Below are 24,921 nucleotides of genomic sequence, written 5' to 3'. Positions count from 1 at the left end.
TTGAAAATCGTGGCACCTTATATAAAATCCAACCCCGCGGGGTAACATTTTTCATTAGTGCACCACGCTTTGACAGTTAAGGTACGCGCACATTACGCTGCGCGACATATAATGAGAGCGGCGCTTCACAGTATGACATATTTTGGTTATTCACATTAAGCGGCAAAAGTCTGATTGATTATAATTAAACACCTGTTGCAACAAATCCTGCTCCAATTTCTTTGGATATTTCGGCCCAAATATTTGTTTTCTCATTCTCAAATACATTTTGCTGCGTGAGGTAATGCAGCCAAGTAATTCACACCTAGCGACAGCAGGTATATTTTACCCAGAGTAGATAATGGTGCACTAATGGTGCACATATTTTTAAAAATATTGCTGCCTTCTTTTTGATCTAGAGAACAGCCGTATTTAAAATAGCTTCCAATGCTAAAAGAAAAATACTGTCAAGAAAAGTCTAAAGATGTGTTTTGACCTCTTTATAACTGTACCAAGGCCGATCCATTATTTTTCTGCATAGAACTCAATTATGCATGAAAATTCGACAGTTGGGCTTCTTTTGTTTTGCCATTGTCCAAAAATGTACCAGTAAAATATCTTCCGACTGAGTATTTCTGGGTAATTCATAAATATCGGGTACCGTCAAAAGCCGCGTTTTGGTTCTAGGACCGCGAATCCGAAAACGGAACTTAAAAATGTTGCGTCTGTCAAGATACATTTGCAAACGAAAATGAAAACGTTCATGAGGTTGTTGTAGTTTTGGTGTACCCACAAAAAAATTTGAAGAAAAGTGTTCTGCGCGGATATTTTTTGATCTCCAAACCGGTCTTGCAACAACCTAGGGCCGCCAAGGCCGAAAGAAGGTTTGCGCAAAGGTACTATGGATCGCACCCCGAGTTTCGGAGCGGTCCGAGCCTTTTTCGGTCTTTCAAAAGATATTAACGAAAATCTTTTGAAAGACGCGAGCTTGGGACCAATACGTGTTTTGACAATATACGTCTTTTCTTCACCTTCGCATTCTCCAAACCATGGCTAACCAGTTAAATCGTTGCCCAAACTGGTTCTGACTCCTTTAAATAATTCACTGCTTAAAAAACGCCGATTTAAGATTTAATTTAAAATTTGTGTTTAATTTTGTAAATTTATTCAAATTATCTATAAGTTCGCATTTACAATCAATCTAATGACTTTAATATGTACATAAGTAAATTGTTATGTAATCTATTCAAATGTTTAATTAATTAAGTTGAATCCTCACTACCTGTATTTCAAAAGTATTGGAACTTTACTGCCTTGCCTACGCTTGCAACTCTACTGTGAATAGAATATGAAAACAAAAATGGACATTCACAAGCTTTATCTAATATTAAATATTTAGTAAAGGTTCACAAGCTTTATCTAATATTAAATATTTAGTAAAGGTTTACAAGCTTTTCCGATCTTCTAATTTAAGTGCGAAATAAAAAATGGTATTTCTTTGGCATGTTCAGGAGCTTAATATACTATTTTTTTTTTAGATGAAAACCAACAAAATTTAAAGATACAAAAATTACGTTAATTTTTTATATACATATTGTAACGAACTTACTGCAATTGCCCTTATTTGCAATCTTCTGCTAACGTTCGTATCGCTAAACTGTTGAATAACTCCAATATTGAACAATGGAAAAATGACCTTTATTAGAGTACTTCACAAAACACTTATACTTTGCAACTAGCTTGCTTAATAACCAAACTGACTGATAGCTTTTTATACTGTCCGACCTCCTCGTTGCATATTTCTAGGCTTTTCTAATTCCAGAACTTACTAGTTAGTTATAAATTTCTCAGCTACAACTACAGATGTATAATTTTTATAGCTTTTCTCATACCCCATGCGCTTGCATGTATGAGCGACACATTCACAATCACAATTGCATACCTTTAGGAGCATTTCAGATAAGATATCTGCATGTTCTTGTGCTTTATTCTCCGCCGCGTGCACGCGTATGTGTATTGATGTGAATTCACGTCACTGCTTAGCATCGGCCTAGATATGGCAGTACTTAGTGTTGCTAACATTCGTAACACTGCCCTCCACCTAAGTCTGATCGTCCCGATCAGACAAATCTCTCGATCTAAACGCTGCTAGCATCTCCAAATGTACCACTCTTCTACTTCGTGGTTTCCCAATGGTTTGTATGCGGTAGATGGTGTCACTGATCTTCTTCACAACTTTGCACGGCCTTCCCAACTACACCAAAATATGGATGGAACACCTTTCCGTCGGTGTTTGGCCAATGAACTACTTCGTAGTGCTTGCGCTGGACAGATTTGCTTTGCATAATCAGTATCGTTCCTACGCTTCACAACAGTAGTGTGCCCTGGCTTGAAACCACCCTTGCATTCTTTCTGCGAAATTCTTTCCTTCGTTTTAGTACGTCCGTTAGGGTTTTTCAATGCCAGTGTTTATCTCACAGGTACCTTCGGTTTTGATTTGTTTGCCCCATTCGTTCCATCAACCCTTGCCCGATCTGCTGCCTTTGACTTTTGGTTTTTGTCGAATCTCTTTCACCAGCACTCGATTACTGCTGAACCCTTCTTCCCAACTGAAGTTAAGTGGCACATCCTGGTTCTCATAGCGCATAATCTTGGCATATCGATCCTGATGTCATGGTCAACTAAGAAGTCCACTCCCAATATGACTTCATCAATGATCTCTGCTACAACGAATTTGTGTAGAACCATGACCTTCCCAATTGGGACTTCACATATCACTTCTCCCTGTACTTGGTTATCCTCCCTGTGACCGTACGCAACCTTGCTCCAGGTAACGGTTTTACTCTCCTGTTGACTAAATCAGATCGAATCAAGGAATGAGATGAGCCCGTATCTACAGTCAGTACACGCCCCTTGCCATCCACATTCCCTCTGACGGTAAGACTGCTTGATTTCCTTCCAATTTGCGACACAGATATCACAGGACATTCAATAGCTGGAGCTAGCTCTCGATTTTTACATCTGGCACGCTCTTGCTCATCTCCTCCAGCTTTGCGTTTACGGCCACCCAAGTTGGAACTACCAGGACCAAGATCGCAATGACGTGCAATGTGACCGGGCTTCCCGCATTTGAAGCATTTGATAACTTTTTCACTCCGCTTTTGCGATCCTTTCAGCGCCTCCAATATTGCGTCTACCCACTCTGGCCTTTCTACTTCCACACGGCGTGCTTTGAATACTGGCTTACACAGAAGGGACGCTGTTTCCTGAGTCAGTGCATGCGATACCGTTTCAGCAAATGTTAGTTTTGGATTCGCATATGCAGCCCGCTTCGTTTCCACATCTCGTATGCCTTTTATGAAGCTATGGATTTTTACCCTTTCAGTGTATTCCACGGGTGCGTCCGCATTTGCAAGATGAGCCAATCTTTCAATATCTGAAGCAAACTCCTGCAATGTCTCATTTGCTTTTTGGTAGCGGTTTTGCAACTCAATTTGGAATATCTGTTTTCTATGATCGCTTCCATAACTTCGTTCTACAGCAGCCATCAACTGTTCCGTTCGTACTCTGGTATCGTCTGTAAGATTTCCGCTGCAGGCCCTTTCAATGCCACGAACAGTGCAGCAACTTTATCTTCCGCATTCCAGTTGTTCACTGCTGCGGTCTTCTCAAACTGTAGCTTGAAGACCTGGAAAGGAACAGAACCGTCAAAGGATGGTGTTTTTACCTTTGGATTACTCGTTGAAACTGCTGGGTGATTCACTTGCACCTGCTCGATACGTCCTCTCAAAGCATCCACCTCGGCATCGATTTTTTCCTCAAACTGTAAAATTTTTGTATCTTGCGCCTCCAAATTCAAGGAAATACGTCCTTCTTGCTCTTCCAGTTGAGCAGAGATCTGCGATGATATCTGTGCTGAAATTTGCGCCGACATTTCGGATATTCGAAGATATTCAATCTTCGCTGTTATACGGTTCTCCTGCGATTCCAGCTGAGTTTCCATCTTGGATGTAATCTGTGTCGACATTTCTGACATACGCGTTTCTTGTGCTTCAATCTTCGATGTTATTTCTGACGACATTTCTGACATTTGCGACGACATTGATGTTACTGTCGATGTTTGTGCAGATATTGCAGCCAAAATCATGTTCAAGTATGTGCTCGTAACTGTCTCTTCCATTTTTGTTGTTTCCTCGCCATCAAGATGAAAGACATACTCTTCCACGTCAATTCCTTCTAATTCCATTGCCTGTCGTAGTCGTTCCTGAAGTTTTAGTTTAATGCCGGTTGTATTCAATCTACGGCTCTGCAACTCCTTCTTCAGTTGCTGGATCTTCAATTCACTTAACTTTGGCATGTCCAAGTTGTATTCGAAGTCTTCGGAATTTATTCAACAATTCCTCTTCTGACACCAATTGTAACGAATTTACTGCAATTCCCCTTATTTGCAATCTTCTGCTAACGTTCGTATCGCTAAACTGTTGAATAAATAACTCCAATATTGAATAATGGAAAAATGGCCTTTATTAAAGTACTTCACAATAACACTTATACTTTGCAACTAGCTTGCTTAGTAACCAAACTGACTGATAGCTTAAATGAAACTGATCTCTCGCCTCCACTGTTGTCGCCCTTTTATACTGACCTCCTCGTTGCATATTTCTAGGCTTTTCTAATTCCAGAACTTACTAGTTAGTTATAAATTTCTCAGCTACAACTACAGATGTATAATTTTTATAGCTTTTTTTATGTATGTTCTTACATATAAGTGAGACCATAGATGAATGGATTTGCAACTCTTTGTTTCAAGAGAGCGCTGGCAAAATGCACATTTTTGTCAATGATGCCACTCCAAACAAAAATGAATAGATCTTAATATGGGGATTTTTGACATACATTTCGGCGATTATAGTTTCAATCATTTAATAAAATGATAGTCGTAAAATATTCATTTCTTTAAACTTATTTTACAATAATACGACTAGTTAGAGTTAAATATAAACAAATCTAAGTAAAATTTACATTTTGATTGAATTAATTAGTCAAATATTGTAACGCATTTAACTCACAGTGAAAACCAAATACTCTTGAAATTTGAGTAAATTTGACCTAGGATACAATAGTTAACTTTATTTAGTGGATAAGGCTTATCTTACATATCTGACGTTCCAGGTTCTGTGATCAAAATGAACTGGTTGCATCGGGACTTCATATTTACAAAACTTGTTTTTAGTGATAAGTTTTGAATGGGAAATAATATTTACCCTCCGCCTTCGAATTAATAATATTTACACTGAAACAAGTATTTTTATCCTTTTTCCCATAATTTTTGAACGCTATTCTACAGTTGTAGGTCAAACTAAAGTTTACCGAAATTTTTGGCCCGTTTTTCGTTTTAGCTGCCACATTTTTTGTTCTGGCACCCGCTTCAGCTGGCGCGAGGGATTTATCTGTGATTGTTGCCAGCACAAATTTGAGATAAATCCCTCGTGAGAGCGCAAAAATTGAGAGAGTTTCGTATCAAGTCATCTTTGGAATGTAGTGTTAAAATAAAAACACATACAAAATGAAAAATTTTATTTAAATCGAATCCATTTTGTTGAGGTTAAACTTGGCTAACTTGACTTATTAAACGCAAATAGCTATCATCCGGTGGCAAAATCCTGAGCCAGATAAATAATTTTGCATGTAAATGCAACAACAACGATTTGAGCCAGATAAATCCAGATAGAAGTCTGGTTCAATTTGTGAGCCAGATAATTTGTTAATTACTCATTTTTAGGTTGGCAACGCGGCCTTTAATAAACGTACTTTTTCAAAAAGGGATGTCGCTGCTTAGCCTTTCGCCGTATGAGTTAAATGAAAAACAGCGGCGACATCTGCCTATCACATTTCACGTGTGCGAAAATTTCACGACATCTGCTTCTCAAGTCTCTCAATGATCCAGAGCATTCCCGTGAGAATTGAGTGTGAGCCGGAGCTGTAAAACTCACTGAAAGACGGCAAATATTTACCCACTTCGTCATAAAAAATACAAATGGTTGGTAAAGCGTTTTGAAATGTTAGCTGTGTTTTTTTACATCTATGTATATACGTAAACTTTACTCTTCTGAAATTTAGTACTCCAAAATTTCAATACGCATTATACTCAGAGAGGGGCGTAGCCAGAAAATTGCCTTGGGGGGTTAAAAAAAAAAATTTTTTTTTTCAGTTAAATAAATAAAAAAAGTCTTTAGCTTTAACATTAAAGTAGGTGTATTTAGAATATGATATGAAAAAGGTTACATTAAAAACTCAAGGGCATGCGTCGGCTTTTCTTTGCCATTTCATCTAAAACTTCTTCAACGGCAACAATTTGATCACGGTGGATGCTTAGTGATGCACAGCCATTCAATCGATTTTCACTCATCGTGTTTCTCAAATAGTTTTTAATCAGCCTAAGAGTTTAAAAAGATCTCTCGTTCGTTGCCGTTGTTACTGGAAGCGTACACAAGATTTTCAACAACATGTGAACATTAGGAAAAGCCACAGAATCGCATTCCTGTAATATTAATCATAGATAAATTGATAAAAAAAACGAAGTCCCTCCTTCAGGAATAAGTAGAATTCATGCTTTTTGAGCCTATGCATGAGATCTAACGTATATATGTACGTATATAAAATTCAAAAGAAAGAAACTGATCGAATAGAAAAAAATTTAATTTAAAAAAGTCATATCTACACGGAAAAAACACTAATGTGTTTTTTACATTTTAAAATGTGAAAAACACATTATTTTTTCATTTATCAAATAATTTGAATTTTACATTTTTGAAATGTGTTTTTGATAAGAAAAAACATGTAGATATTACATTACAATAATGTGTTTTACACATGGAAAATAATGTCAAATTTGCATTATATTTCAAAATAGGAAATGTGTACTTCGAAAAAATGCTGTAAATTTAACATTATTTAAATGTGGAGAATAAAATCAAAGCATGAGAATTAGTATCGTTTAGTTCGTCAAACAAACAGAACCGTAAGCAATGTTTATATGTATGTTTATATGTAGCTTGTCGCCGTGACGTAAGAGCAGAAGAATCATGCAAATATTCAGACGCATGGAGTTTTCATATTTGCCTTTTCATTCCGATGAATGTAATCGCGGTTGAGGCAAACGAGCAAACGCCTGAATTGATTATATTCACGCATGCAATAAGTTGGTTGATTTTAAATCAATGTCGATTATGTTCGTTTAAGCAAGTTGGATCATTGAACACGATCATGTTGCCGAATGTAATCGAACGTTGTTGTGTTCGATTTTTGCTGTTCTCTAATATGTATGTAGATGGTCGTTAGGCAAATTTACAAGGAAACTTCTTTATGAAATTATAATAAAAGTTAACATGTACATTTGTATATTTAACAAGTAAGGAAGGCTAAGTTCGGGTGTAACCGAACATTACATACTCAGTTGAGAGCTATGGAGACAAAATAAGGGAAAATCACCATGTAGGAAAATGAACCTAGGGTAACCCTGGAATGTGTTGTTTGTACGATATGGGTATCAAATGAAAGGTGTTAATGAATATTTTAAAAGGGCGTGGGCCTTAGTTCTATAGGTGGACGCCTTTTCGAGATATCGCCATAAAGGTGGACCAGGGGAGACTCTAGAATTTGTTTGTACGATATGGGTATCAAATGAAAGGTGTTAATGAGTATTTTAAAAGGGAGTGGGCCTTAGTTCTATAGGGGGGCGGCTTTTCGAGATATCGCCATAAAGGTGGACCAGGGGTGACTCTAGAATTTGTTTGTACGATACGGATATCAAATGAAAGGTGTTAATAAGTAGTTTAAAAGGGAGTGGACCTTAGTTCTATAGGCGGACGGCTTTTCGAGATATCGCCATAAAGGTGGACCAGGGGTGACTCTAGAATTTGTTTGTACGATATCGGTATCAAATGAAAGGTGTTATTGAGTATTTTAAAAGGGAGTGGGCCTTAGTTCTATAGGCGGACGGCTTTTCGAGATATCTCCATAAAGGTGGACCAGGGGTGACTCTAGAATTTGTTTGTACGATATGGGTATCAAATGAAAGGTGTTAATGAGTATTTTAAAAGGGAGTGGGCCTTAGTTCTATAGGCGGACGGATTTTCGAGATATCGCCATAAAGGTGGACCAGGGGTGACTCTAGAATTTGTTTGTACGATATGTGTATCAAATGAAAGGTGTTAATGAGTATTTTAAAAGGGAGTGGGCCTTAGTTCTATAGGCGGACGGCTTTTCGAGATATCGCCATAAAGGTGGACCAGGGGTGACTCTAGAATTTGTTTGTACGATATGTGTATCAAATGAAAGGTGTTAATGAGTATTTTAAAAGGGAGTGGGCCTTAGTTCTATAGGCGGACGGCTTTTCCAGATATCGACATAAAGGTGGACCAGGGGTGACTCTAGAATTATTTTGTACGATATGGGTATCAAATGAAAGGTGTTAATGAGTATTTTAAAAGGGAGTGGGCCTTACTTCTATAGGCCTTTCGAGATATCGCCATAAAGGTGGACCAGGGGTGACTCTAGAATTTGTTTGTACGATATGGGTATCAAATGAAAGGTGTCAATGAGTTCTTTAAAAGGGCGTTCGCCTCAGTTCAATAGGTGGACGCCTTTTCGAGATATCGCCATAAAGGTGGACCAGGGGTGACTCTAGAATTTGTTTGTACGATATGGGTATCAAATGAAAGGTGTTAATGAGTATTTTAAAAGGGAGTGGGCCTTAGTTCTATAGGCGGACGCCTTTTCGAGATATCGCCATAAAGGTGGACCAGGGGTGACTCTAGAATTTGTTTGTACGATATGGGTATCAAATGAAAAGTGTTAATGAGTATTTTAAAAGGGAGTGGGCCTTAGTGCTATGGGTGGACGCCTTTTCGAGATATCGCCATAAAGGTGGACCAGGGGTGACTCTAGAATTTGTTTGTACGATATGGGTATCAAATGAAAGGTGTTAATGATTATTTTAAAAGGGAGTGGGCCTTAGTTTTATAGATGGACGCATTTTCGAGATATCGCCATAAAGGTGGACCAGGGATGACTCTAGAATGCGTTTATACAATATGGGTATCAAACGAAAGGTGTTAATGAGTATTTTAAAATGGAGTGGGCCTTAGTTCTATGGGTGGACGGCTTTTCGAAATAACGATATAAAGGTGGACCAGGGGTGACTCTAAAATTTGTTTGTACGATATGGGTATTAAATGAAAGGTGTTAATGAGTATTTTAAGATGGCGAGGGCCTTAGTTCTATATGTGGACACCGTTTCGAGATATCGCCATAAAGGTGGACCAGGGGTGACTCTAGAATTTGTTTGTACAATATGGGTATCAAATGAAAGGTGTTAATGAGTATTTTAAAAGGGAGTGGGCCTTAGTTTTATAGATGGACGCATTTTCGAGATATCGCCATAAAGGTGGACCAGGGATGACTCTAGAATGCGTTTATACAACATGGGTATCAAACGAAAGGTGTTAATGAGTATTTTAAAAGGGAGTGGCCCTTAGTTCTATGGGTGGACGGCTTTTCGAAATAACGATATAAAGGTGGACCAGGGGTGACTCTAGAATTTGTTTGTACGATATGGGTATCAAATGAAAGGTGTCAATGAGTTTTTTAAAAGGGCGTTCGCCTCAGTTCAATAGGTGGACGCCTTTTCGAGATATCGCCATAAAGGTGGACCAGGGGTGACTCTAGAATTTGTTTGTACGATATGGGTATCAAATGAAAGGTGTTAATGAGTATTTTAAGATGGCGAGGGCCTTAGTTCTATATGTGGACACCTTTTCGAGATATCGCCATAAAGGTGGACCAGGGGTGACTCTAGAATTTGTTTGTACAATATGGGTATCAAATGAAAGGTGTTAATGAGTATTTTAAAAGGGAGTGGGCCTTAGTTTTATAGATGGACGCATTTTCGAGATATCGCCATAAAGGTGGACCAGGGATGACTCTAGAATGCGTTTATACAACATGGGTATCAAACGAAAGGTGTTAATGAGTATTTTAAAAGGGAGTGGCCCTTAGTTCTATGGGTGGACGGCTTTTCGAAATAACGATATAAAGGTGGACCAGGGGTGACTCTAGAATTTGTTTGTACGATATGGGTATCAAATGAAAGGTGTTAATGAGTATTTTAAAAGGGGTGGGCTTTAGTTCTATAGGTGGAGGCCTTTTCGAGATATCGCCATAAAGGTGGACCAGGGTTGACTCTAGAATGCGTTTGTACAATATGGGTGTCAAATTAAAGGTATTAATAAGAATTTTAAAAGGGAGTTGTAGTTGTATATGTGAAGGCGTTTTCGAGATTTCGACCAAATGTGGACCAGGGTGACCCATAACATCATCTGTCGGGTACCGCTAATTTATTTATATATGTAATACCACGAACAGTATTCCTGCCATGATTCCAAGGGCTTTCGATTTCGCCCTGCAGAACTTTTTCATTTTCTTCTACTTAATATGGTAGGTTCATACCCATTTTACAAAGTTTTTTTCTAAAGTTATATTTTGCGTCAATAAACCAATGCAATTACCATGTTTCATCCCTTTTTTCGTATTTGGTATAGAATTATGGCATTTTTCGTAATTTTCGAAATCGAAAAAGTGGGCGTGGTCATAGTCGGATTTCGGCCATTTTTTATACGAATACAAAGTGTGCTCAGATAATTATGTGAACTGAGTTTAGTAAAGATATATCGATTTTTGCTCAAGTTATCGTGTTAACGGCGGAGCGGAAGGACAGACGATATACTGTGTAAAAACTGGGCGTGGCTTCAACCGATTTCGCCCTTTTTCACAGAAAACAGTTATCGTCCTAGAATCTAAGCGCCTACCAAATTTCACAAGGATTGGTAAATATTTGTTCGACTTATGGCATTAAATGTATCCTAGACAAATCAAATGAAAAAGGGCGGAGTCACGCCCATTTTGAAATTTTCGTTTTTTTTTTGTCTTCTGTTGCACCATATCATTACTGGAGTTGAATGTTGACATAATTTACTTATATACTGTAAAGATATTAAATTTTTTGTAAAATTTTCACTGCTCCGATTTTGCTAATTTTTATTAATCATACATATAGTAATACAAGTAACGTTCCTGCCAAATTTCATCATGATATCTTCAACGACTGCCAAATTACAACTTGCAAAACTTCTAAATTACCTTTTTTAAAAGTGGGCGGTGCCACGCCCATTGTCCAAAATTTTACTTATTTTCAATTTTGCGTCATAAGCTCAACCCACCTACCAAGTTTCATCGCTTTATCCATCTTTGGTAATGAATTATCGCACTTTTTCGATTTTTCGAAATTTTCGATATCGAAAAAGTGGGCGTGGTTGTAGTCCGATATCGTTCAATTTAAACAGCGATCCGAGATGAGTGCCCAGGAACCTACATACCAAATTTCATCAAGATACCTCAAAATTTACTCAAGTTATCGTGTTAACGAACGGACGGACGGACATGGCTCAATCGAATTTTTTTTTCGATACTGATGATTTTGATATATGGAAGTCTATATCTATCTCGATTCCTTTATACCTGTACAACCAACCGTTATCCAATCAAAGTTAATATACTCTGTGAGCTCTGCTCAACTGAGTATAATAAATTGCGGAATTATTATGAAACAGAATATGATTAAAATATAAATGTTCACTTCGTACATACATATGCTTGCATATTAAAAATATAATATTACCAACAATGTAAATACGTAGCAGAATTATAAAGAAATTTATTAACATAGACATAAAAACATCAAATATTTGAATTGTAACGACCTAAAAAATCAAATGATCCTGAGGCAAGGGGGGAGGTGGTTTAAACCCCCCGTCGCTACGCCCCTGTACCCAGATGCAGCTGAAATATGTTTCACCTCTACAATTGGTGTGTGTCCACTATTCATCGCAACCGATTCAGCTATAGTTTATACAGTATGGCCAATAGAGGTTTGTGTCTCCGCTTTTCGGTACAACATGTTCTGTAGCTAGTTATTTAACCACTGCCGCTAGAATGGTGGGTCTTCTAAACATTATCTAAGTCAGGATGAGCGTTTTTTTACCCGCAAACGTAGACGTATACATATATGTATGTGTAGAAAAAACACGGCTGTTGTATCCGTACGATTAATAGAACTTTATAAACCTATTTTTAAGGGGGTTAGTATGAAAAACAAATATTAAAAATTTTAAATAAAACCAATAAGTAAGTCTTAAGTTGAGGTGAAACCGAACATACCCAGCTTTGCACTTGAAACGCTGTTTGTTTGCTTTGTGTGGTTAATAGTATTATAAGGCTGCGCAATAATACATATTAGCCGTGTTTTTTTTTTACACGCGTATACGTTTCGTTTGCACGTGGAAAAAAACGCCTATCCTCGCTTAGATAATGCTTAGGAGACCCATCTAGCGGCAGTGGTTAAATAACTAACATAGCAGTACAGGGTGTACCGAAAAGCGGAGACATAACCGTCTGATGGCCATAGGGTATAACATATAGCTGAATCAGTTGCGATGAATTGTGGACACTTATAAAACACATAGAATTAGTGTAGAGGGTGAAACAAAAACACATATTTCAGTTACATCTGAGTATAATGCGTATTGAAATTTAGTAGGACAAATTTTATGCGCAGCAATTTCAGAGGTGTATTTAAAGTTTGTCGCTTAGCAGTCCATATAAAGTTTAAGCGTAAACGTATATAGAAGTAAAAAAAACAGAGCTAATGTGACGAATTTAGTGCAATTCCGGTTATTTGCAACCTTCTGCGTGCTTAAATCAAACTGAATCTGATACTCAGCTTTACCTCCTTTTATACTCTGTGATTTGTCGTTCGCATACTTGTAGGCGCTTCTATTTCTAGAATTTACTAGCAGCTATAAAATTACCAGCTATAACGTAACTACAGATGCACTTTATAGCTTCTCATATGCGCGTCTATATGTGAGTGATACTTCCACATATAATTGCCTACTTTTGGGAGCATCTCAGATAAGATATATGCATGTGTTTGTGCATCTCTCTCCGCTGCGTGTACGTACATATGTGTAGACATAATGATTGATTCGTTTATGTAGATACAAGTGACTGCCTGCTTTATTGTTGTTGTGGCTTCATTTACTTAGCAAAAAAAAACATATGTGTGGACATAATGATTGATTCGTTTATGTAGATACAAGTGACTACCTGCTTTATTGTTGTTGTGGCTTCATTTACTTAGCATCAGACTAGTGATGTGAGTATCACTTAGTGTCACTAATATTCGTCACACAGCCCTTCACCAGTCCCGATCAGACAAATCTCTCGATCTAACCGCTGCTAGCCTCTCCAAATGAACCACACTTCTATTTCGTGGTTCCCAATTGTTTGTATGCGGTAGATGACATCACTGATCCTCTTTACAACTCTGCACGGGCCTTCCCAACTGCACCAAAATTTGGATGGAACACCTTTCCGCCGGTGAGGGTTGTATAGCAGTACCAAATCTCCCTCCAAGAAACCTTCTGAGTTATTGTTCTTGTCGTACCTGTGTTTCATCCTACTACTCATTATCCTGGACCGTTCCCTCACACTCTGTTGTTTGGCCAATGAACTACTTCGTAGAGCTTGCGCTTGACCGATTGGCTTCGCATAATCAGTATCGTTCCGACGTTTCACAATAGTAGTGCGCCCTGGCTTGAAACTACCCCCGCATTCATTCTGGGAAATTCTTTCCTTCGTTTTTGTGCGTCCATTTGGTTTTGTCAATGCCAGTGTTTCTCTCGCAGGTGCTCTTGATTTCGCGTGATTTGGCCCATTCGATCAATCAACCTTTACCTTTGACTTTCGTGGTCTTTTTCGAGTCTTCTGCACCAGCACTAGCTTACTGCTGAACCCTTGCTCAAAACTGAAGTTAAGTAGCACGTCCTTGTTCTTATACTGCATAATCCTTCTCTGCATATCGATCCTGATGTCATAGTCATCTAAGAAATCCACTCCCAATATGACTTCATCAACGATCTCCGTCACAACGAATTTGTGTAGAACCATGACCTTCCCAATTAAGACTTCACAGATCACTTCTCCTTGGACTTGGTTATAGTCGCCAGTAACCGTACGCAACCTTGCTCCAGGTAATGGTTTTTCTCTCCTGTTGGCCAAATCAGATCGGATTAAGGAATGAGATGCGCCCGTATCTATAGTCAGTAAACGCTCCTTGCCATCCACATTTCCTCTGACGGTAAGACTGCTCGATTTTCTTCCAATTTGCGAGATAGATATAACAGGACATTCAATAGCTGGGCCAAGTTTTCGATGTTTACATCTGTCTCGCTCTTGCTTATCTCCTCCAGCTTTGCGTTTACAACCAGCCAAGTTGGAACAACCAGGACCGGTGAGGCTGTTTCCTGAGTCAGTGCATGCGATACCGTTTCAGCAAATGTTAGTTTTGGATTCGCATATGTAGCTCGTTTCGTTTCCCCATCTCGTATGCCATTTATGAAGCTCTGGATTTTTACCCTCTCGGTGTATTCCACGGGTGCGTCCGCATTTGCCAAATGAGCCAACCTTTCAACATCCTAAGCAAACTCTTGCAAAGTCTCATCAGGTTTTTGGTAACGGTTTTGTAATTCTATTTGATATATCTGTTTCCTGTGTTCGCTTCCGCATAGCCGTTCTACAACAGCCATCAATGCTTCATAACTGTTACGTTCGTACTCTGGGATGGTCTGTAATATCTCAGCAGCTGATCCTTTTAAAGCCACGAACAATGCAGCATCTTTATCTCCAGCATTCCAGTTGTTCACTGTTGCGGTCTTCTCAAATTGTAACTTAAAGACCTGGAAAGGAACATAACCGTGAAAGGATGGTGTTTTTACCTTTGGATTACTCGTTGAAACTGCTGGGCGATTTAGTTGCAACTGCTCGATACGTCCTCACAAGCATCCCCCTCGGCATCGATTTTTTCCTCAATCTCTAAAATTTTTGTATCTTGCGCCTCCAACTTCCAGGAAATACGTCCTTCTTGCTCTTCCAGTTGAGCAGAGCTGCGATTCCAGCTGATATGACATTTGCGACGACATTTCGGATATGCTTGTCTCCTGTGATTCCATCTAGGATGTTAAACGGTTCTCCTGGGATTCCAGTTGAGATGCCATTGTCGATGTTTGAGCAGATATTGCAGCCAAAATCATGTTCAAGTCTGTGCTCGTAACTGTTTGCGATGTTTCGTTTTTCTCTTAAATTTTTGTTGTTGTCTTCAACTTTTGTTGTTGTCTTCAACTTTTGTTGTTGTCTCGTCGACATCAAGATAAAAGACGTACTCTTCCACGTTAATTCCTTCTGCTTCCATTGCCTCTCGTAGTCGTGCCTGAAGTTCGAGTTTAATGCCGGTTGTATTCAATCCACGGCTCTCCAACTCCTTCTTCAGTTGCTGGATCTTCAATTCACTTAACTTTGCCATGTCCTTGTTGTCCTCTGGAATTTATTCAACAATTGCTCTTCTGACACCAATTGTAACGAATTTAGTGCAATTCCGCTTATTTGCAACCTTCTGCTAACGTTCGAATCACTAAACTGTTGAATAAACAACTCCAATATTCAATAAAGCAAAATGGTCTTTATTAGACTACTTTAAGGTACTTCACAATAACACTTCTACTACTCGACAGATAGCGTGCTTAAATCAAACTGAATCTGATTCTCAGCTTTACCTCCTTTTATACTCTGTGATTTGTCGTTCGCATACTTCTAGGCGCTTCTATTTCTAGAATTTACTAGCAGCTATAAAATTACCAGCTATAGCATAACTACAGATGCACGTTATAGCTTCTCATATGCGCGTGTATATGTGAGTGATACTTCCACAGATAATTTCCATTTGGGAGCATCTCAGATAAGATATATGCATGTGTTTGTGCATCTCTCTCCGCTGCGTGTACGTACATATGTGTAGACATAATGATTGATTCGTTTATATAGATACAAGTGACTGCCTGCTTTATTGTTGTTGTGGCTTCATTTACTTAGCATCAGACTAGTGATGTGAGTATCACTTAGTGTCACTAATATTCGTCACAATATGTATATGGATCTATTCCGTTCAAAAGAAGCAAAAAGGATACAGAGGCTACCACGGATGAACTTGAGAGGGTAAAAGTGGCAAGGTTAAACAACAACAACAGTCAACTTTAACTGTAGTTTAAACTCGCACTGAAAATCGGACATAACAGTTGTAGCTACGAAAAAAATTTGTATGCCAAATTTCATTCGGATTGGGAGATTATTGTTCGACTTATGGCATTAAAAGTATGTATTTTGGAGAGCGTAACAAAAAAGGGGGCGGGTCAAGCTGTTCGTTTAGAAATATAATAACCAGCTTCCAGAATTTTTAGACATAAAGATTAATGAAACTTTGTATTCCCCAAAAGATTATAGACAAAATTTTGCAGAAAACTTTTTTTTTTAGAAAATGTGTACGAAAAATGAAGCAATCAAAATTTATTACTTTTTAGTACGAGTAAATACTTTGGGCCCGTATTACGTGTTACGATCCGTGATCGAAACTCATTTTTTAAATCACACTAGCTATGAAATGGGGGATCGGATTAATGGCATATTTGAACTAGCGACAAATAGTACTCGTTAGATCCATAACATATTATAATTTTTACAAAAAGCTTGACAGTTGCATAGTTATCGCTTGAGCGAAAATGGGTTTCAGTCACTGATCGTAACACGTAATACGGGCCTGGTAAATTGAGTTGCCGAAAAAGTGAGTTTATGTTGTTGACATCACATTTATTATTACACTAGCAAACCCGGCAGGCGTTGTTCTGCCCTAGCTTTGGTATTCTGCATAATTTTTAAGCAGTTTTTACCTCTTACTCTCTCCCTCTTTTCCTTATCTTTTTATTTACTCTTCCCTCTGCCTTTTTTTCTGCGTCTCCCTCTCCGTCTTTGCCCCACTTTTTTTCCGCTCTATCTATCTTCGTGTAACTCTATCTCCTTCTCCCAGTCCCAGTTCTAGTCGGCTCCTGCTCCATTTCCCGAAAAAATGCATAAAAACTAATGTAGGCAAAGTGCTACCCATATGCCCGATTTCAGGTAAATCGAACCAAGAACAGATTTTGTTCGAAAAGATCGGTCCCGAAAAAAAGCTATCGAAAATACTAATCTAGGCAAAGGGCTACCTATATACCAAATTTCATGTAAATCGAACCTTGAATGGAATTTGTTTGAATAGATCGATCCCTGGTCCACTTCCCGGAAATAAACTTCACAGGAACGCTATCCTATATTTCAAGTTGGATCAAACTGCGATCCCTGAATCAGATCGAAACTAACAGAGAAACAATTATTAAAATCAGTATAGCCGTTTTTCGGCTTTGAACATACTAACGCACACAAATTCATTTTTATGTACATACATACATATGTATAGATTATGTGTCTTACAAAATTACAAAAAGAACAAACAAAAGTAAGCATAGAATGTGTCCGCTCGTGAATGATTGGGTGAAAATATGCATACATATGTACATAAATATTCGAAGACTAGGAAAAAATCGAATCCAAATATATATGTTAATACCAAACTTCATCTATGCGGTTAATTATACAAAAATCGCATTCAACTATGAATATATATATTTCCCAGTGGGAAGGTACATTTCTATATATTTATAACCGACCCCTCCACGAATCAACGTACATACATACATACCTACATAGGCACACGATATATACCCGTACACGAATGAACGGTTCTGTGGAGTCAGCTGAAACTATGTACTTTATCATCTTTCCGTGCTTGTATTCTGTTCATTCGTTCGGCGCTATGTATGTATGTATATTCACGTATATATGTATGAACTAGCAGACCCGGCAGACATTGTTCTGCCCTAAATTTGGTCTATCTGCATACATTTTAATAAACTTTTTCCGTCTAACTCTGCTCTCCCCCTCTTCACTTTTTATACTCAGTTGAGCAGAGCTCACAGAGTATATTAAGTTTGATTGGATAACGGTTGGTTGTACATATATAAAGGAATCGAGATAGATATAGACTTCCATATATCAAAATAATCAGGATCGAAAAAAAATTTGATTGAGCCATGTCCGTCCGTCCGTTAACACGATAACTTGAGTAAATTTTGAGGTATCTTGATGAAATTTGGTATATAGGTTCCTGAGCACTCATCTCAGATCGCTATTTAAAATTAACGATATCGGACTAAACCACGCCCACTTTTAAAAGAAGGTAATTTAGAAGTTTTGCAAGCTGTAATTTGGCAGTCGTTGAAGATATCATGATGAAATTTGGCAGGAACGTTACTTCTATTACTATATTTACGCTTAATAAAAATTAGCAAAATCAGAGAAGGACCACGCCCACTTTTAAAAAAAAATTTTTTTAAAGTAAAATTTTAACAAAAAATTTAATATCTTTACAGTATATAAGTAAATTATGTCAACATTCAAATCCAGTAATGATATGGTGCAACAAAATACAAAAATAAAAGAAAATTTCAAAATGGGCGTGGCTCCGCCCTTTTTCATTTAATTTGTCTAGGATACTTTTAACGCCATAAGTCGAACAAAAATTAACCAATCCTTTTGAAATTTGGTAGGGGCATAGATTTTATGACGTTAACTGTTTTCTGTGAAAATGGGCGAAATCGGTTGATGCCACGCCCAGTTTTTATACACAGTCGTCCATCTGTCCTTCCGCATGGCCGTTAACACGATAACTTGAGCAAAAATCGACATATCTGTAATGAACTTAGTTCACGTGCTTACTTGAACTCACTTTATCTTGGTATGAAAAATGAACGAAATCCGACTATGACCACGCCCACTTTTTCGATATCGAAAATTACGAAAAATGAAAAAATGCCATAATTCTATACCAAATACGAAAAAAGGGATGAAACATGGTAAGGTAATTGGATTGTTTTATTGACGCGAAATATAACTTTAGAAAAAACTTTATAAAATGGTTGTGACACCTACCATATTAAGTAGAAGAAAATGAAAAGTTCTGCAGGGCGAATTAAAAAACCCTTAAAATCTTGGTAGGTATTACATATATAAATAAATTAGCGGTATCCAACAGATGATGTTCTGGGTTACCCTGGTCCACATTTTGGTCGATATCTGGAAAACGCCTTCACACCACTCCCTTTTAAAACTCTCATTAATACCTTTAATTTGATACCCATATCGTACAAACTCATTCTAGAGTCACCCCTGGTCCACCTTTATGGCGATATCTCGAAGCGGCGTCCACCTATGGAACTAAGGATTACTCCCTTTTAAAATACTCATTAACACCTTTCTTTTGATACCCATATTGTACAAACAAATTCTAGGGTCACCCCTGCTCCACCTTTATGGCGATATCTCGAAACGGCGTCCACCTATGGAACTAAGGATTACTCCCTTCTAAAATACTCATTAACACCTTTCTTTTGATACCCATATTGTACAAACAAATTCTAGGGTCACCCCTGGCCCACCTTTATGGCGATATCTCGAAAATGCGACCACCTATACAACAACAACCACTCCCTTTCAAAACCCTCATTAATACCTTTAATTTGATACCCATATCGTACAAACATATTCTAGAGTCACCCCTGGTCCACATTTATGGCGATATTTCGAAACGGCGTCCACCTATAGAACTAAGGCCCACTCCCTTTTAAAATACTCATTAACACCTTTCGTTTGATGCCCATATTGTACAAACAAATTCTAGGGTCACCCTTGGTCCACCTTTATGGCGATATCTCGAAACGGCGTCCACCTATGGAACTGACGATTACTCCCTTTAAAATACTCATTAACACCTTTCTTTTGATACCCATATTGTACAAACAAATTCTAGGGTCACCCCTGGTCCACCTTTATGGCGATATCTCGAAACGGCGTCCACCTATGGAACTAACGATTACTCCCTTTTAAAATACTCATTAATATCTTTCATTTGATACCCATATCCTACAAACGCGTTCTAGAGTCACCCCTGGTCCACCTTTATGGCGATATCTCGAAAAGGCGACCACCTATACAACAACCACCACTCCCTTTTAAAACCCTCATTAATACCTTTAATTTGATACCCATATCGTACAAACACATTATAGAGTCACCCCTGGTCCACATTTATGGCGATATTTCGAAACGGCGTCCACCTATAGAACTAAGGCCCACTCCCTTTTAAAATACTCATTAACACCTTTCGTTTGATGCCCATATTGTACAAACAAATTCTAGGGTCATCCTTGGTCCACCTTTATGGCGATATCTCGAAACGGCGTCCACCTATGGAACTGACGATTACTCCCTTTAAAATACTCATTAACACCTTTCTTTTGATACCCATATTGTACAAACAAATTCTAGGGTCACCCCTGGTCCACCTTTATGGCGATATCTCGAAACGGCGTCCACCTATGGAACTAACGATTACTCCCTTTTAAAATACTCATTAATATCTTTCATTTGATACCCATATCGTACAAACGCGTTCTAGAGTCACCCCTGGTCCACCTTTATGGCGATATCTCGAAAAGGCGACCACCTATACAACAACCACCACTCCCTTTTAAAACCCTCATTAATACCTTTAATTTGATACCCATATCGTACAAACACATTATAGAGTCACCCCTGGTCCACCTTTATGGCGATATTTCGAAACGGCATCCACCTATAGAACTAAGGCCCACTCCCTTTTAAAATACTCATTAACACCATTCGTTTGATGGCCATATTGTACAAACAAATTCTAGGGTCACCTCTGGTCCACCTTTGTGGCGATATCTCGAAACGGCGTCCACCTATGGAACTAAGGATTACTCTCTTTTAAAATACTCATTAACACCTTTCATTTGATACCCATATCGTACAAACGCATTCTAGAGTCAACCGTGATCCACCTTTATGGCTATATCCCTAAATGGCGTTCACCTATAGAACTATGGCCCACTCCCTTATAAAATACTCTTTAATGCCTTTCATTTGATACACATTCCAGGGTTTCCCTCGGTTCATTTTCCTACATGGTTATTTTCCCTTATGTTGTCACCATAGCTCTCAACTGAGTATGTAATGTTCGGTTACACCCGAACTTAACCTTCCTTACTTGTTCTTAATCCTTTTATTCACTCCTCCCTCCGTATTTTTCGCTTCATCTATCTCTATCTTCGTCTCACTCTTTCTCAGCCTCCTTCTCCTTCCCTCTTTTCGCTTCTCTCCAGTTCTTCTCATTCTTCTTTATCCCAATTGCCAGTCCCAGAGGGTGGTATGTATTTTGTTCCATTCCCAGTCCCACTCCGAGTCTTAGTCCTAATCCCAGTCCGTCTCTGGTCTACTTCCCGGAAAAAAGGATCTCAAATACTAGTATAGGCAAATTTATATACCAAATTTCAGGCAAATCGAATGGGACGTATGTAAATAGATATGTTTGTCTTTATTAATTCATGTCTTTATTTCGGCTTCGCATGCATATTTATCAGTTTTTCCGGGTTGATGCGACTAAATCGAATATCACAATGAAAATTATTTGAAAGCGCAGCAACAGCTTCCACTTGATATCCATATTACACACACATTCTAGGGGCATCCGGGTCCACGTTTTGGCCTATATCTCGAGACCCTAGTCACCCAGCGGTCTAAAAAGTACCCTGCACTAAAGCACACATCAACAGCTCCAATTTGATAACCATAATGTAAAAACACATCCTATGCCCCTATTACCGTTTACAACTCAACTCTGGTTGAGTTGAAATTTCGCAATTTGGTATTACAGATTACAACTCAACCTGTCAAAAAAAATTTCGGTTGAGTTGTCTAGTCTTACAACTTTTTGTGGCATTGCCGTTTACAACCTTGTGTTGGTGTAGTTGTCAAAGACGTCAAAATCTTACAACTGCTTACTAGCAGTTGTCTCATGCAATTTTGCAGTTGTTTTGAAAAAATGTTACGTTTTAGAAGACGGTTCACCACCTAATTTTTAACAAAGATGTTCAAAGTTGATATCAAAAGACACGTTTCGACCTCCGATTTAAGAATCCGAAAACAAAAATTGTAATTCTTTGCGACAGCATGGCACTGCTAATACGCGTCCAAAAATATCGAGACGCGTATTAATCTCGAGAACAATAATCCGAAGGCGGAAAAGAAATATTTTATCTCTCGTCCGGAGATATTTGTAGTTGAAGTTGGCGATTTTCATGTGGTTGTAATGTTGTTGTCTTTTTTCGGGTTTTGTTTAATATCTTTTCAAGGAGTTAAAATTTTTATTTTCCGCCTTCGGACTATTAATACTGATGCCAAGACGCATCGTTTAATACCTCTCTCGATATTTTTGGACACGTATTAGCAGTGTCATGCTGTCGTAAAGAATTACCACAAAAATTAAAAATTTTATTTCTAATAAAATCTAATTTCATGTGGTTGTTGTATTTTGCCAGATTTTTTGTACACAGCTGTGCAGAAAGGTGTTGGACCCAACCAGAGTTATTTTTACGAATCGCGGCCAAACGCCGCCAACGCAGAAAGATGTTCTGTGCAAAAAAAACTGTGGAACGGGCCTCATATTTCGCTCTCGAATCCTAAAAACGGAGATGGAAACCCGTCTTTTGATACCACCTTTGATAAGAGTTAGATGGTGCACGGGCTTATAAAACGTTACCAAAAAAAAAGCAAAACATTTAAAGCCGGTAGTTAAACCTTTTTTAATCAAACAATAATCAACAATTTTGTACACATTTCTAGAAAAAACAACGTTTAAACGAATTACATTGAATAACTTTTTGACTTTAGTTGGACGAGGCTGGCCGCAGTTCGGATGCAGCCAAAATAGGTGAAATAATTATGCGAGTCCCATTGATACTTATCACTACTCCTGGGAATCCTATTTGAGTAAAATACAGTTTTTTCTGTTTGGGTTTTAATCTACTTCGCACAAATATTCTCCTCAATAATATCTAAAACCAGTCCAACACCAAAATCATTTCCACATCATATTTGATAGCTGCCGTCAGCAAGGAATCGGAGTATGGCGCATAATTTTAAAATACGAACGCGTATGCGGAAATGGTCCTTAATTTTGTTTAGTACTGAGTAAAATGCTTCCTTTCAAATCTGCAAAATAACTTCATATGAAACTCATTATTTGTTTGTCACTTAAACATTTTCTTACTTGGTGCTTGGTAGTTCCAAGTGATTGGAATGATCACGCGAATGTTTTCCGTATTCGCGAAATGTCAATCACCAACATTTTTGTCATTATAAAATAGATTTCATATAATATTAATAAAAAAATCACATTTGAAAATGCTTAAATTTCTGCCACAAATTGATCAGCTGTTTATTTATCTGTCAAATCATCACTTTCTGAAGTTGGCAACTCAATTCAATTTCAACTGAAATAAGTTGTAATTCGTAATACCAAACAGGAGTTGAGTTGTCTTAAAGTTGAGTTGTTTTAATTACAACCCAACTAAGTTGAGTTGTAAACGGTAATAGGGGCACTAGTGTTACGCTGATCCACGTTTTGGCCTATATCTCGAGACCCTAGTCACCAATAGGTATGAAAACTACCCTGTACTAAAGCACTCATCAACAGCTTCAATTTGATACCCATAATGCAAAAACACATCCTAGTGTTACCCTGATCCACGATTTGGTCTATATCTCGAGACCCTAGACACAAATAGGTATGAAAATTATCCGGTACTAAAGCACAAATCAACAGCTTTCATTTGTTATCCATATTGTATAAACACATTCTAGGGGTACCCGGGTCCACGTTTTGGCCTATATATCGAGACCCTAGTTACCAATAGGTATGAAACTACCCTGTACTAATGCACTCAGCAACAGCTTTCATTTGTTATTCATATTGTATAAACACTGCCTAGGCGTACACGGGACCTCGTATTGGCCTATATCTCGAGACCCTAGTCATCCAGGGGTATGAAAATTACCCTCTACTAAAGCACTCATCAACAGTTTTCATTTGTTATCCATATTCTATAAAGACATTCTAGGGGTACCCGGGTCCACGTTTTGGCCTATATCTCGAGACCTTAGTCACCCAGGGGTACGAAAAATACCCCGTATCGAAGTACTCAGAAACAGCTTCCATTTGATATCCATATTGTACAAACACATCCAGGATTACCCAGGTCCACGTTTTGATCTCTAGACCCTAGCCAGAACGGGATAAAAAGTATCCTTTGTTCGTCTCCTGGTTCTAAGCTGCCTCTCCACCAATTTTCAGCCAAATCGGTTCATCCGTTCTTGAGTTATAAATAGTGTACTAACACCTTCTATATATACATATATCTTTGATACCCATAATATATGTATATAAGCTTTCTGAGGTTACCTTTGTCCACATTTTCGATATCTCCCAAACCAACTAAGGTAACAAAATTAAAACTACCTTGCATTAATATCCTCTACAATGCCTATCGTTTGATACCCATATCGTATGAACACATTTTAGGGTTACCCTGGTCCAAATTTTGGTCGATATTTCGCAAACTAAGTTGGATATTGAAATGAAATCAACTCTACATTAAAACCCTCGTCGATACCTATCGTTTGATACCCATATCGCATGACCACATTTTGGTCGATATCTCAAAAACCTTTCTAAATCCTTGCAGTTTTTTAGCCATGTCGAGCCACCACTAAATCTATGCTCTAAATTTCATCTCAATCGGTTCAGCCGTTCTCGAGCTTTGCGGTCCAGAAAAAACGGCTTTCAAAATATATGTTAATATAGATATAGATTTGAAAATTTTTTGTCCGATATTCGCACGTATATCCAATAAGAATCATCTGGAGTTTCGTATCTAATTGACCAAATGTTTTTCCTTACTTTGGTTTTTTATCACTTTGTCTCAG

The 24,921-nt window shown here is 38.1% G+C and overlaps 1 protein-coding gene and 1 long non-coding RNA gene across 2 annotated transcripts in view; one reads left to right on the top strand and one right to left on the bottom strand.

The window, feature by feature from the left end:
- Oda (Ornithine decarboxylase antizyme) overlaps positions 1-24,921 on the top strand; it is a 91,651-nt gene that overhangs the window by 18,022 nt on the left and 48,708 nt on the right.
- On the bottom strand, positions 22,715-23,530 carry LOC137246885 (uncharacterized). The gene is made up of 2 exons (XR_010951731.1): positions 23,207-23,530; positions 22,715-23,148 (listed from the first exon to the last, which is right to left on the bottom strand). It is a non-coding gene; the product is annotated as an uncharacterized lncRNA (long non-coding RNA).

Source organism: Eurosta solidaginis, chromosome 3 (genome assembly GCF_040869045.1).
Source record: "Eurosta solidaginis isolate ZX-2024a chromosome 3, ASM4086904v1, whole genome shotgun sequence".
Classification (NCBI taxonomy): domain Eukaryota; kingdom Metazoa; phylum Arthropoda; class Insecta; order Diptera; family Tephritidae; genus Eurosta; species Eurosta solidaginis.
The sequence above is the reverse complement of the archived record's forward strand: the minus strand, read 5'-3'. Positions and strand labels throughout refer to the sequence as shown.